Genomic DNA, 13,483 nt, shown 5'->3' with positions numbered 1-13,483 from the left:
CCAGTGAAAACCTTATGAATAGCAATGGAACATTCTCTGATATAGTGCTGGAAGATGAGCCCCCCAGGTTGGAAGGCACTCAAAAGATGACTGGGGAAGAGCTGTCTCCTCAAAGTAGAGTCAACCTTAATGATGTGGATGGAGTAAAGCTTTTGGGACCTTCATTTGCTGATGTGGCATGACTCAAAATGAGAAGAAACAGCTGCAAACATCCACTAATAATTGGAACCTGGAATGCATGAAGTATGAATCTAGGAAAATTGGAAATTGTCAACAATAAAATGGAATGCATAAACATCAATATCCTAGGCATTAAAAAAAAAAATTAGTGAGCTAAAATGGACTGGTATTGGCCATTTTGAATCAGACAATCATATAGTCTACTATGCTGGGAATGACAACTCGAGAGGAATGGTGTTGCATTCATCATCAAAAAGAACATTTCAAGATCTATCCTGAAGTACAATGCTGTCAGTGATAGGATAATATCCATACGGCTACAAGGAAGATCAGTTGATATGACTATTCAAATTTACTCACCAACTACTAGAGCTGAAGTCTGAAACTGATGCAACATGCAATCAAGATGCATTGATAATTACTGGTGATTGGAATGAGAAAGTTGGAAATAAAGAAGAAGGATCAGTAGTTGGAAAAATAGCCTTGGTAATAGAAACAATGCTGGAGATCGAATGATAGACTTTTGCAAGACCAACGACTTCTTCATTGCAAATACCTTCTTTCACCAACATAAACGGCGACAATACACATGGACCTTGCCAAATGGAACACACAGAAATCAAATTGACTACATCTGTGGAAAGAGACGATCGAAAAACTCAATATCATCAGTCAGAATAAGGCCAGGAGCTGACTGTGGAACAGACTATCAACTGCTCATATGTAAGCTCAAGCTGAAACTGAAGAAAATTGAAGCAAGTCCACAAGAGCCTAAATATGACCTTGAGTACATCCCACCTGAATTTAGAGACCACCTGAAGAATAGATTTGATGCACTGAACACTAGTGACCAAAGACCAGATCAGTTGTGGAATGACATCAAGGACATCATACATGAAGAAAGCAAGAGGTCACTGAAAAGACAGGAAAGAAAGACAAGACCAAGATGGATGTCAGAAGAGACTCTGAAACTTGCTCTTGAGAGTCAAGCATCTAAAGAAAAAGGAAGAATTGATGAAGTAAAAGAGCTGAACAGAAGATTTCAAAGGGCCTCTCGAGAAGACAAAGTATTATAGTGATACGTACAAAAAGCTGGAGATGGAAAACCAAAAGGAAGGAACACACTCAGCATTTCTCAAACTGAAAGAACTGAAGAAAACTTCAAGCCTGGAATTGCAATAGTGAAGAATTCCATGGGGAAAATATTAAACGATGCAGGAAGCATCAAAAGAAGATGGAAGGAATACACATAGTCATTATACCAAAAAGAATTAGTCAATAATCAACCATTTCAAGAGGTGGCATAAGAACAGGAACCGATGGTACTGAAGGAAGAAGTCCAAGCTTCTCTGAAGGCATTGGCAAAAGATAAGGCTCCAGGAAGTGATGGAATATTGATTGAGATGTTTCAACAAACAGATGCAGCGCTGGAGGTGCTTGCTCATCAATGCCAAGAAATATGGAAGACAGCTTCCTGGCCAACTGTCTGGAAGAGATCCATATTTATGCCTATTCCTAAGAAAGGTGATCCAACCAAATGCGGAAATTATAGAACAATATCAATACTACATGCAAGCAAAATTTTGCTGAAGATCATTAAAAAACGGCCACAGCAGTATATCAACAGAAATTCAGGTCAGTTTCAGAAAAGGATGTGGAACCAGGGATATCATTGTTGATGTCAGATGGATCCTGGCTGAAAGCAGAGAATACCAGAAGGATGTTTACCTGTGTTTTATTGATTATGCAAAGGCATTTGACTTTGTGGATCATAATAAGCTATCAATAACATTGCGAAGAATTGGAATTCCAGGACACTTAATTGTGCTCATGAGGAACCTTTACATAGATCAAGAGGCAGTTGTTCAGACATAACAAGGAGATACTGATTGCTTTAAGGTCAGGAAAAGTGTGCGTCAAGGTTGTATTCCTTCACCATACCTACTTAATCTGTATGCTGAACAAATAATATGAAAAGTTGGACTATATGAAGAAGAACGGGGCATCAGGATTGGAGGAAGACTCATTAACAACCTGCGTTATGCAGATGACACAACCTTGCTTGCTGAAAGGAAGTGGACTTGAGGCACTTATTAATGAAGATCAAAGACCCCAGCCTTCAGTATGGATTACACCTCAACATAAAGAAAAAAAAAATCCTCACAATTGGACAAATGAGCAACATCATGATAAATGGAGAAAAGATGGAAGTTGTCAAGGATTTCATTTGACTTGGATCCACAATTAACAGCCATGGAAGCATCAGTCAAGAAATCAAAAGATGCATTGCATTGGGTAAATTTGCTGCAAAGGACCTCTTCAAAGTGATGAAGAGCAAAGATGTCACCCTGAAGACTAAGGTGCGCCTGACCCAAGCCGTGGTATTTTTGATCACATCATATGCATGTGAAAGCTGGACAATGAATAAGGAAGACTGAAGAAGAATTGTAGTGTTGGTGAAGAATATTTAATATGCCATGGACTACTATAAGAACGAACAAATCTATCTCGGAAGAAGTGCGGCCATAATGCTTCTTAGAGGCAAGGATGGCGAGACTGTGTCTTACATACTTTGGACATGTTGTCAGGAGGGGTAGTCCTTGGAGAAGGACATCATGCTTGGCAGAGTACCAGGTCAGCGGAAAAGAGGAAGACCCTCAGCGAGGTGATTGACACAGTGGCTGCAACAATGAGCTCAAGCATAACGACGATTGTAAGGATGGCACAGGAAGGGGCAGTGTTTCATTCTTTTGTGCATAGGGTCACTATGTGTCAGAACTGACTTGATGGCACCTAACAACAACAACAACAATAGATATAAAATTATTCAGATAATTCCTTTGTGTCAATTTTATTATTATAAGTGTCTTTCCATGTTATCTAAATTGCCATTTTTTCCTAAATTATTAGTTAATGGTTTAAAGTTATTCATAATATTAACTTATATTCCTTAAATATTTGTTCAGGTAAGTAATGATGTCTCCTTTTTCATTCCTAGTATTATTAATTTGAGTTTTCTCTCTCTCTGTCTTTTTTTTTTGTCAGCCTTACTAGGAGTTTATGACATTTATTGATTTTTTAAACAACAAATTTTGGTTTCTTTGATATTCTTTTTTATTTGTGAGTTCTTCACTTGTCTATCATTCAACATCATCTCCTACTAATCATTCTCCCAGTTATCGCTCTCTAGAATGTTCATAAAAGCATTAAATATTTAGTATAAGGTGAATAAACTATTGTACTAGTAAAAAAAAATAAACTAGTAGAATGCATAAAATCCTATGGAAACATTAATGTGTGAGTCAGGGAGTGGTTAACATAAATGTTTCCACTGACTTAATGCTTCATGAGTACAGGGACTATGTCTATGGCTGCCTTACTCATCACTATGACTTTGGCAATTTGTACTATGCCTAACACACAGGAGACACTCAAGAAATATTTGTGCAAAGAATAAAAGAAACAATAAATGAATAAAAGAATGAATTTCACTAAGGTCAGAAGAATAAAAATTAGTTTCCCAAAGAAACAGGATAAATAAAAATCCCTCTAACCTGGGTTTAGGCATAAATGGTTATAATCAATTTGGAGAAAACAATCATGGTTTGATGATTGCAGAATCTTTTCTCATATAACACCTGGCCAGACTAATGTCCTGTGAAATATGCTTTATTCAGTAGTGGTCTAGATATTGCCAATTTGCTCTTCATAGAAAATGTGAAATGAATACTTTAAATATGAATAATCCACCCCTTATTTTTTTCACCTACTCAGAAAATATATTTTTAAATAAACATCAAAATTGTTGGACAGTATGATGGTTAATTTTATGTGTCAATTTGGCTAGGCTATGGTTCCCAGTATTTTGGTCAAAACTAGTGTAGATGCTACTGTGGTGGTATTTTGTAGATGTGATTGACATTTACAACCTATTGATTTTAAGTAAGGGAGACTACTTTCCATAATGTTAGTAAGCCTCAAGCAATCAGTTGAAGGACTGTGAATAAAAATAAATTTCCAGCAAAAGAAGGAATTCTGTCTCATAATGTAACATAAAAATCTTACTTGAATGAGTTTCCAGCCTGTCCTCTGACCTACAGACTTCGGTCTCAAGACAGTAACATCAATTCTTTCCTGAATTCCAGTCTGTCAGCTTGCCCTACCAATTTCAAATTTGTCAGCCCTACAACTGCGTGAGCCAAGTTCTTAAAATAAATCCTTTTCTCTCTCTTTCTTTATTTGCCAGGGAGTCAATTCTGATTCACGGTGACCCCACGTGTGCCAGAGCAAAACTGTGTACCATATGCTTTCCAAATGGCTGATTTCTCAGAAGTAGATCACCAAGACTTTCTTCTGAGGTTCTTCTGGGTAGACTTGAACCTACAAACTTTCAGTAAACAGCTGAGCATGTTAACTGTTTGAACCACCCAAGGACTTCTAGATAGATAGGTAGATCGATAGATAGATAGGTAGATCGATAGATAGATAGGTAGATAGGTGATGATAGATAGGTAGATAGGTAGATGGATGGATGGATGGAAGGAAGGAAGGAAGGATGGATGGATGGATGGATGGATGGATGGATGGATGGATGGATGGATGGATGGATGGATGGATGGATGGATGGATGGATGGATGGATGGATGGATAGATGATAGACAGACAGATAGATAGGTAGATGATAGAGAGAGAAAGAAAGAGAAAGAGGGAGGAAGGAAGGAAGGAAGGAAGGAAGGGAGGAAGGGAGGAAGGGAGGAAGGGAGGAAGGGAGGAAGGGAGGAAGGGAGGAAGGGAGGAAGGGAGGAAGGGAGGAAGGGAGGAAGGGAGGAAGGGAGGAAGGGAGGAAGGAAGGAAAAGAAATTCTAGATATTTTCTATATTCTGTTTCTATGGGAAACCCTGACTGGTATGGAGAGACAACTGCTTTCTTTTTCTCATTTTTTTCTCCTGGGACCTGGAATTCTGTTCTTCTGAAAATACTAGGCAAGAGCTTTCATTCTCCTTTGTTTCCCTTAATAACTAGTACCCACAGAAGGAAGACACAAAAATCTAATCCAGTAGAGCCTACTGGACCTTAGGCTACTGCTGCTCTTCTATACACTCCTGATAGTTGTACGTTGCATCTTCTCTTCGACTGCCAGTGCCAGTTTTAGTAGGTCTTCTGGTCCTGGTGGCTCACAGTTAAGTGCTTGGCTGCTAACTGAAAGATTGGCAATTAGAACCCATCCAGTGACTCTACAGGAGAAAGACTGATCTGATCCTGTGAAGATCTCAGCCTAGAAAACCCTGTGGATCAGTTCTATTCTGTCTCATTGGGTCACTATTAGTCAAAATCTACTCAATGACACCTAAAAACAACAACAACTGATCAATTATTCTCAACTTCTTGCCCAGTCACACTTACTCTCTTGCATTTCTTTGCCATCTAGGAGGCATACCTGAGCATAATCTTTCCCACCTCTCCTAGTGGGAAGACCTGCCATAGTCACTTTTTTTCACTTGTGTGTGATGGTGTAACCAGAACTTAAAGTCTTGTCTATGTAACCGCCTGGGCAAGAGAAAACGGTGTCTAGTCTCAGTCATGTTTCAGCAGGTAGGTCTGAGCATACCAGTCCCGAGATTTAGATCTAGGGTTGAAAGTAGAAGATTCCTCTCTTATCCTCGGCCTAAGCCAAGGTCTTTTATCAGGCTTTTAGGAAAGAACCTTGTATTGAGATTGTTAGATGAGTGCATATAGAAATAAAATTGTATCCATTTTGTGCTTGGATAGTGATTTTTATTCTGACAAAGGCCAAAATCCTATATGAGAAGAGATTTCTCTCTTCCCCCTCAATCTATTGCTGAATGCTGTAGTTTTGTTTTTTGTTTTTTAACTATAACATAATTTTCAGAACTGTATTATAGCAAGCTTACTTCACAAAGCAACATAGAAAGAAATAATAACTTTTTCACGCATTTTGTATTCTCTTATGTATTGTGTCTTTCTGTATAATTCTATTCTAACATTACTTGAAAATCTAAATTCAGTGAATTAGTGTTCTACATAAATCATAGGGAGTTCTTGGAACATTATGAAACCTTTCTTTCTCTTTCTCTTTCTCCCTCTTCCCTCCTCCCTTCCCTCCTTCCCTCCCTCCCTCTTTCCCTCCCTCCCTTCTTTCTTTTCTTTTCTTTCCTCCTCTCTGTTTCCCTTTCTCTTTTTCTTTCTGTATGTATTTGCAAAGAATGGCTTTGCCGGTAGTGAGATGAGCCATCTTTGAAAAATGCTCAAAGTGGGGAATAAGGTAAAGAAGATGGACTCAACTTAGCTTTTCTTCCATTCATAAAAGATTGATGTTCAATAAACAGAATACTGACACATTAAAATAGTACCATCCTCCATATGGAATACAACAGACCGGAAACATCAGCAAAATGAAAATGTGTATATTTCCAGCATGTAATATGGGCACCATGTCATTTTTTTTTAATGTACCACAAACCAGGGGAAACTAATATTCTGTATCAATTATAGTCAATATGTATGAAGAGCTGAAAATATGAGGGCCTGTAAAACAGACTGAAAGATAAATGTTTTTGCAGCTTTTAAAATGCTTAGATGTATTTGGTGATTTTTTTTCACCTTCTAAATCTGAATTTTCTATTTATGAAACCATCAAAATAATACGATACCTTTGACAGGTTATAGTTAAAGTTGGCTGAGAATAATGAAGTAGAAAGGAGAGAAATATGAATTCTATTATATATGGCCACAAGGGGGAAAGATAGCAGAAATAATTGGACCTTTAAACTCCTGAGGCTAATTTTAAACAATTTGTTTCATGTCAACACTTCCTCCTTTTAAAACTATGTCTTTTTTAAGTACTGCCAGGTTAAATGATTGAATTTTACAAATGTGTCCTGACTTAGCCCACCCTTTGGTGGAGGTGTTAATGAGCAGTGAAATAATGAGTAAAAAGCAGCAAAAAATAAAGAAAGAAGGGAATGGGACAAAAGACTCAGTCTTCTGACCTTATTTCCACTTTAAAACATAGATTATTGATACTCTTTTAACAAAAACCAAGGCATAGAATACATCTGGTCCAGATGTTTTTCATTTGGCTTTCTATGAGGCATAAGACTTAATGAGATGGCCTTAGAATACAATAAAATATTATATAATAATAACAATAACCCTTTTATAGTCCTTATAATGAAACATATGTTGGGTTAAGTGTTTTGCATTCATTACCTCAGACAGTCCTTAAATGGCAGAGTTGTACGATGTACTACAGACAGAATAAAACCTAATAATTAAAAACCTATATTAGAGACAGACACATGACCTGGAAACCCAGGTCTTTCATTTATTGGTTGTGTGATTGTAAGAAAGTTGCTTAAACTCTCTTCTCATCAGTATCCTCATCTGTAAAGTAGAGGTAATAATAATGCTTACCATCCTGGGCAACTGTACTATAAAGAATTATATAAGAAATGTTTATAACATGCCTTACATATAGTGGGCCCTCAGTAAATTATATATAGATATGAGAAATTGGGTCCATTTACAGTGGTTAATTATGATTCTCAGAATTTGTGCAGTTAGTGGTGGAGTGGAACCTAAATACAGACCTGATTTAAAATAAAAAATCTATCTTTATTTAGTACCTATACACTCACTCTCCTTCTGTCTAATTAAGCATTTATAACAATGCCTAGCACAAATGTATTTGTTTACAGCATTTAAAGAATAGCATTTTAAAATAAATGAATGGCTCAACTACACCACTGGATGAAAGGTATTCAAGCAAGGCTACTCCTAGAAAGGAGGCTATGATATTTGCAACAATCCCAGGGCACTTTTATCTCACAAATGATGATTGTTTTCATCTGTTGAAGACCTTTCAGGAAACTCATTTTTATTATCTCGTAAAGGCCAAATGTCTTTCTTGTTCATAAACCAACAACTAGGAAGAGGTCATTTAGAGTGAACCCTTGGACAGGTTATCAAGACTAGGGCTTAATTTCCAAAGCTCTGCCTCTAATCAAATCTGCTGCAAGTGACTTCTTTGTTTTAAGATATGCTTCTTTATGTTTTAAAAAGGTTTTAACTAAGTTATCAGAACTGTTGAAGGTGTTCTTCCAAATGCATACCATTAACATCAGTGGAGAAAGGGAAGGAAAAAAATGGAAGAGCATCTAGATGTTTTGGCAATATTACTCAGGCCACATACTTAACCCAAAGTATGCATCATTTAAGTGTTAATATTTTACAGAGAACAGTGAGGATATGTCAAGTAAATTGTCTAAAATCAGTATTAGGTAAGACATAAGAAAACGCAAGAAAATAGTACATTTGTAAAAAAATGTCATGGACTCTCACATTTATAAAAAGCCTTAGTTTAAAATATATATTAAATATTATAGTTGCATAAGTCCTATAAAGTAGCTATTATTACCCCTACTCTACAGAAAAAGAAAACTTTCAAAAATTCCAGTATGTCTAATAATAAAGTTTCAAGTAAGAATTTAAATCGTCTTTTGAGTCTAAGTGCAGTATTTGGTTATTAGATCACAGATAGCTTTTTATTAATTTAAATTTTTTTTTTACCTTACAATGCTTCCTCATCTCATTTTATTAATTTTTTTTCTTTAAAAAGATGGGGGAATTTTGAGGCTGTATATTCCTGTTACATAAAATAACATGACAGCCCAGAGGTTAAAAATGAAATGGGAAAGAAGGGTTAGGAGCACAAGAATAGATCTTGGTTTGGATCTTTGCTCTGCCACTGACTGAGTCACTCAGATCAAATTACTTAACTTGCCTCTGTCTTAATAACTTCATCAGTGAAAGTAAGATAAAAATGGCATCTTCATCTCATAGGGATGTGGGAACTAAATGTTAGCACTTATGAAGTACTTAGCACCAGTTACGAATTCATGGTAATACCTTAGTGAATGCTAATTGACATTGTTATAGTTGTTGTCTCATTGTTGTTTAAACTTATGCAAACTATTCATTTTCTTCTTATCTATAGAACTTTCACCCTGGTCACATGGTATTTCAAAATATTATACTGTGTAGCAAAATAGAAAACAAAATGTAAAAACAATAAATAAACTAGCAGAATCCCCCCCCCCGCCCCCCAATGCTCTGGTATATCCATAGATAGGAAAATAGGACAGTTATAAGTTTGATTAATTTTAATAAATTTGATAGCAATAAAACTCCTTTTAGTCATTTACCACACACACACACACACACACACACACACAAACCTTTCCTTTAAAAGTATAAAACCTAGAGGTGGGGCCAAGATGGCTAACTAGGCCACTACCGCGGATCTGTCTTGGAACAAAGGCTCAGAACAACAAGTGAATCGATCACATACATGAGAATCTACGAACCCTGACAATCAAACACAGAACTAAAGAGTTGACCTGAGTGACAGGGGAGTGAAAGCCGTGCCCTGAAGCAGCGACCTCTTCTGGAACTGGGGCCCTGTGCCACAGCCTTGAGCCCTTGCAGTTCCCCGGTGCCAGAGTGGTGGGGTTCATTGCGGCTTACTGAGAGGGGGCAATCATGGGACACACCCCTAACCCCTAACCCCCTGGAGTAACCTCGGTAGAGACTCAGCCAGTGCAAACAGGCTGCACACTGACACAGCTGACAAGAGAACGTGCAACGATGAGGTGCCGACTGTTTTTGGAGACCGGAGCCAGCGTCCCAGTCAGAAAACCTTGGTGCCAGGCTTTGGACTAAGCGCAGAGAAGCTGAACACAGCTTCCTGAGATGGTACAAGCATGGGAAGCAGCCCTAGACCCCTGAAGTCACCTCGGGGGAAACCTAGCCAGAAGACGCAGGCTGCACAATGACACGGCTGAAAGAAGGAGAAATCACCAGGAAGCAGCGATTGGTTTTGGATACTGGAGTGCAGCATCCCAGCGAGAAAACCTTGGCGCTGAGCTTTGGACTAGGAGTGCAAGAGCTGATCACAGCTTCCTGAGACAGCACAAGCACAGGACGCAGGCCTGACCCTAGGGGGCAATCTTGACCCAGCCAGTGCACACAGGAACACGCCCCTCTGGAATCTCAGATAAAATAGTCATCACCAAACAAGATAAGTAACCTTGACTATATTGCCTAGTGCTATTCTCTCCTGTCTCTCTGATCCTTCCCCTCCCTGCCCCAGGCGGCTTCATTACCATTGGAATTTCCTGGGCCAAGGAGTGAAGTGCTCTGCAGGAGGTTTTTTTTTTTTTCCTAACGCATTCTCCTGGCCTGAGAGAAGCAGCAACTAACAACCCAGGGGGAAAAATCCTTCCCTGACTTCCTTAAACAGGAATAAAAATACAGAACCAGCTCCAACCAAGCATATGAGTTTTGGCTTTCATTCCTACAGGGAACAAGGTGGCAATTATAATGCAAAGGCAATTCTGATAGAGATCTGACTGTAACTGTTTTAGCAGATCACTGTAAAGACAAGTTTTCCAGGTCTGATACCTCTGTAACTATTAAACAGAGCCCTCACTGATCCACAGTGGGGAACTGAGGGCTGAAGCTCCACCCAAACCACCCAGCCACCTGCTAAAGGGGTCTGAGGATAGTGAGGGTTACCAATCTTTTAGAGGTACAAGCATTGGTGCCTAAGGTAAAGCTGCAGAGCCCACCCACCAAAGTGCTCTAGGAATAGAGAAACGCCTACCTCACTGGCATGTGGGGGAAGGCTGTCAGCATCCTGCCCTCCTTGGAGTGTGACCCCCTGCCACTGCTAGAATCTGGTGCACACAACTATCACCACTACTCCTCTAAGTTAATAGGTGACAATCTACACCAAACACTTGGTGACCCAAAATCAGAACACCTAAACCGATTCTATTCAAGAATACTGAATGCACTCTTAGGCTTATATATCTGTTAACAGCCCAAACCAGCTGGTAATAGGACATAAATGATTCAAAGGCTAAAACAATCAAGACAGCGCAATCTAGCAGCCCATCTGGGTATACTGAAAAAAAACAAAACAAGAAGATAAGACTCAGTGAGCAAATATAAAATAAATCATTACAATATCTTATAGATGGCTCAGAGACAGCAGTCAATATCAAACCACATAAAGAAGCAGACCATGATTGCATCTACAAATCCCCAAATTAAAGAATCAAAATCTTTCCCAAATGAAGATACAATCCTGGAATTGCCAGATGCAGAATATAAAAAACTAATATACAGAATGCTTCAAGACATCAGGGATGACCTCAGAAATGAAATAAGGCAATCCACAGAAAAAAAACAAGGAACACACTGATAAAGCACTTGAAGAAATCAAAAAGATTATTCAAGAATATAGTGGAAAAATTAATAAGCTGCAAAAATTCTTAGAGAGACAGCATTCAGAAATCCAAAAGATTAACAGTAAAATTACAGAATTAGACAACTCAGTAGAAAGTCAGAGGAGTAGAATTGAGCAACTGGAATGCAGAGTGGGGGAGGTGGAGGATAAGGCAATTGACACCAATATAGTTGAAGAAAAATCAAATAAAAGAATTTTAAAAAATGAAGAAACCCTAAGAATCATGTGGGACTCTATCAAGAAGAATAACTTGCATGTGACTGGAGTTCCAGAACAGGGAGGGATAACAGAAAATACAGAGAGAATAGTTGAAGATCTGTTGGCAGAAAACTTCCCTGACATCGTGAAAGACAAAAGGATATCTATCCAAGATGCTCACCGGACCCCATACAAGATTGATCCAAAAAGGAAATCACCAAGACACATTACCATCAAACTTGCCAAAACCAAAGATAAAGAGAAAATTTTAAAAGCAGCCAGGGATGAAAGAAAAATCTCCTACAAAGGAGAATCAATAAGTTCAGACTACTCAGCAGAAACCATACAGTCAAGAAGGCAATGGGATGACATATAGAGAGCACTGAAGGAGAAAAACTGCCAGGGAAGAATCATATATCCAGCAAAACTCTCTCTCAAATATGAACGTGAAATTAAAACAATTTACAGATAAACACAAGCTTAGAGAATTTGCAAAAACCAAACCAAAGCTACAAGAATTACTAAAGGAAATTGTTTGGTCAGAAAATCAATACTATCAGATACCAACACAACACAAGACAAGGTAACAGAACATCCTGATATCAACTCAAATAGGGAAATCACAAAAACAAAGTAAGATTAATTTAAAAAAGAAAAAAATGCTCAAAACAGGGAATCATTGAAGTCATTATGTAAAAGATTACAAGAATCAAAAAAGAGGGACTAACTACAGGAGGCATAGATCTTCCACATGGATAGGAAAACAAGGCGATAAAGTTAGGTTTTTACATAGAAAAATAGGGGCAAATGTTAAAGTAACCACAAAGAGGTCTAACAATTCCATACCTCAAAATAAAAACCAAGAAAAATATAACGACTCAGCAAAAATAAATTCAACTACTATGAAAATGAGGAACACAATTTACAAAGAAAAATGTCTCAGCACAAAAAAGTAAGTGGAAGAATGAAATTGTCAACAACGCACACAAAAAGGCATCAAAATGACAGCACTAAACTCATAAAAAAAAAAAAACTCATACTTATCTATAATTATGCTGAATGTAAATGGACTAAATGGACCAATAAAGAGACAGAGAGTCTCAGGCTGGATAAAAAAACACAATCCGTCTATATGCTGCCTACAAGGGACACACCTTAGACTTAGAGACACAAACAAACTAAAACTCAAGAGATGGAAAAAAGTATATCAAGCAAACAACAATCAAAAAAGACCAGGAGTGGCAATATTAATTTCTGACAAAATAGACTTTAAAGTTAAATCCACCACAAAAGATAAAGAAGGACACTACATAATGATTAAAGGAACAATTTACCAGGAAGATATAACCGTATTAAATATTTATGCTCCCAATGACAGGGCTGCAAGATACATGAAACAAACCTTAACAGAATTGAAAAGTGAGATAGACACCTCCACAATTATAGTAGGAGACTTCAACACACCACTTTTGGAGAAGGATAGGACTTCCAGTAAGAAGCTTAATAGAGACACGGAAGATCTAATTGCTACAATCAACCAACTTGACCTCATAGACTTATACAGACCACTCCACCCAACTGTTGCAAAGTATACTTTTTTTCTAGTGCACATGGAACATTCTCTAGAATAGATCACATATTAGGTCATAAAACAAACCTTTGCAGAATCCAAAACATTGAAATATTACAAAGCATCTTCTCAAACCACAAGGCTGTAAAAGTAGAAATCAATAACAGAAAAATCAGGGAAAAGAAATCAAATACTTGGAAACT

The sequence above is a fragment of the Elephas maximus genome, chromosome 5 (assembly GCF_024166365.1).
Source record: "Elephas maximus indicus isolate mEleMax1 chromosome 5, mEleMax1 primary haplotype, whole genome shotgun sequence".
NCBI classification, from domain to species: Eukaryota; Metazoa; Chordata; class Mammalia; order Proboscidea; family Elephantidae; genus Elephas; species Elephas maximus.
Note: the sequence above shows the minus strand (reverse complement) of the source record.